At 59.7% G+C, this 2,844-nt stretch overlaps 1 protein-coding gene across 1 annotated transcript in view; it reads right to left on the reverse strand.

Annotated features, from left to right (window-relative positions):
- Nucleotides 1-2,844, reverse strand: part of LOC104133756 (dual specificity protein phosphatase 22-A-like) — a 15,442-nt gene that overhangs the window by 1,003 nt on the left and 11,595 nt on the right. The gene's annotated exons all lie outside the window — the stretch shown is intronic.

Genomic DNA, 2,844 nt, shown 5'->3' on the forward strand with positions numbered 1-2,844 from the left:
GCTTCCCAGGAGCCACCAAGCTCATGGCAAAGGCACGGGATGCAGGACAGCGGGATGGGCAGCTCAGCCCTGTCCTGCCAGGGCTGCCGCAGGTGCAGGGACTGCGAACCACAGGAGGATGAGGTCTGAGGCTGACCCCGGTGGCATCCTGCCCTCCTGCAGCCGGGGAACGTCAGCTCAGGCAGAGGGGATTTCCATCGGGAATGTCTGGATTTCCCAAATCCACTCCCTCAGACAGCAGGACTCACCACGGCTGCTGCACGCTCGCCACCTGCAAAGCAGGAAGGCCCCTTATTTTCGGGGTGGACCCCAAGAGCCAGACCTGATTTCCTTGCTAGAAACCAATCCCTGGGAAGTGAGTCCCAAAGGATTTGAGACAGGATTTCAGGCAAGCATCCAAGCCAGCTGCTCATGGAAGGAACATCCCTCTCGTGCAAACCACCCAAAGGGATGAAGCTCCATGGGGAGACCAGCCTGGCCGCCACCAAGGCTCAGCACCCACTGAGGCTCAGCACCCACTGCCCAGCCTCGGAGCTGGCTCCCACCATCCAGCGAAAGAGGGAAGGAGCCGGTGGGAGGCTGGGGGAAGCACCCCGCTGCTGCTGCCAGGCGTTTCCTTCTAAAGCCAGAGCAAGAAGTGGTTACAGCCCATTTCCTCCAGTGCTGACCACTATCCCTTTGCCCTCCTCCTCTCTCCCCGGGGCCCAGAGCACCCGTCCCATCTGGGATGGCACCAGAGGGGAAAGGCAGCCCATGCCAGCACCACAGGGGGACCTTGGGACGGGGCGGGGGGACAGGTCCATCACCCAAAATCCCATCTGCGCCCTCTCTCACATCCACACTCTCTTCTCTGCGCTCGCTTACTTCCTTTTCTAACCTTACCCCTCGTCCTGCTGCTGCTCTTGGTCCCTTCCTTCCTTCTTTATCCATCCAGCCCCAATGAGCACCATTTGCCAGCTGGAAACCATAGCTGCACACTCGAGGCGTGCTTCCTGCGGCACGGGGACAGCTGGCCAGGCCCAGGGAGCATCGTTCCCATTTCTACCTCCCAGGGTCCCATCTGAGGTCCCTGCTCTGGATCCAGGAAACCGAGGCACCGAGGGATGCTCGCCTGCAGCCCTAGGGAAGAGGTCCCCAGGAGGTCCCCAGGAGGACTGGCCTGTTCCTTGCAGGTTTTAAACAAGAATCATAGAATCATAGAATGTTTTGGGTGGGAAGGGACCCCTAGAGGTCACCCAGCCCAACCCCCCTGCAGAGAGCAGAGACACCTTTAACCAGACCAGGTTGCTCACAGCCCTGTCCAACCTGGCCTTGAGTGTTTCCAGGGATGGGGCCTCCACCACCCCTTTGGGCAACTCATGCCAGGGTTTCACCACCCTCCTTGTAAAGAATTTCTTCCTTATACCTAGTCTAAATCTCCCCTGTTTTAGTTTAAAACCATTACCTCTTGTCCTATTGCAACAGGCCTTGCTGAAAAGTTTGACCCCAGCTTTCTTATAAGCCCCCTTTAAGTACTGAAAGGCTGCAGTAAGGGGTCCTTGGAGCCTTCTCTTCTCCAGGCTGAACAACCCAGGCTGGTTTCCAGAGGAAGAAGTGACAACCACTTGCCCCAGCGTGGAGGGAAACGGGAGCAAGGCACGACCTCCTGCAGCCAAGGTAAGCAAGCTGCTGTTTGGCATGAAGCAAGGTGTGGGATGCAGGCAGCATCGCATCCATTCTCCTCCTGAGCAGCCTGCCTGGCCTTTTTCCACCTCTGCTCCCAAGCACAGCATTTCCAAATTGCCGCCTGCCAGGATGACAGCTGGGCTAAATAGGGAAACGCAACCTCTTCTCTATCCTCAGCAAGAGCTGAAGCTCAGGTCACCATACCCTTGCTCCTGCATCCTACCTACACCCATGGTAAACCACCCCAAAGCCACGAACAGGAGCAAGGCGCGACCTCCCGCAGCCAAGGTAACCAAGCTGCTGTTTGGCATGAAGCAAGGTGTGGGATGCAGGCAGCATCGCATCCCATGGGCTCCTGGCCACGTTGGCAAACGCCTGCGGTGCCTGCCACCCCACGAGGCGCCCAGCCATCCACCTTGGCTGACCTGCCCCCATGTCCCTTCCTCTTGCAAAGGCGGAGGGCGCAGGGGCGAGCTCGGACCAGAGCATCGCCGGTCGGGTTGGAGCATCCATCCTGGCTCTTCCCCTTCTTCAAACACAGCTGGGGGTGAATAATGGCAGAGCGCTCCCTGCTCCAGCGCCCAGCCTTCCCCCCGGGGCCCTGCTAGCAGCATCCCGCCCGCAAGGGCCATCCGCAGCTCCCCTCCCCGCTGCCGCCATCGTGGGGAACGCGGGGGGGGGGGTTTCGAGGAAAAGGCGGCTCTTGCTAAACCCTGTGTCTCAGAAAAAAACACATCCAAGTGCCTCCGCCCTTGGCTCTGCCTTTGGTATTTTCAGGGAAATGCTTGCGAAGCCCCTGGCCCCCCGCTGCCGCCATCGTGGGGAACGCGGGGGGGGGGGTTCGCGAGGAAAAGGGCTCTTGCTAAACCCTGTGTCTCAGAAAAAAACACATCCAAGTGCCTCCGCCCTTGGCTCTGCCTTTGGTATTTTCAGGGAAATGCTTGCGAAGCCCCTGGCAAAACTTGGAGGAGATTCTGCCCCTCTGCTCTGCTCTGGGGAGACCTCCCCTGGAGCCCTGCGTCCAGCTCGGGAGCCCTCAGCACAAGGAGGACATGGACCTGTTGGAGCGGGGCCAGGGGAGGGCTACTAAAATGATCTGAGGGGCTACTAAAATGCTCCGAGGGCTGGAGCCCCTCTGCTCTGAGGCCAGGCTGGGAGGGGGGGGGGGGGTCAGCCTGG

This window comes from Egretta garzetta, unplaced genomic scaffold, assembly GCF_000687185.1.
Source record: "Egretta garzetta isolate BGI_Z169 unplaced genomic scaffold, ASM68718v1 scaffold39, whole genome shotgun sequence".
NCBI lineage: Eukaryota > Metazoa > Chordata > Aves > Pelecaniformes > Ardeidae > Egretta > Egretta garzetta.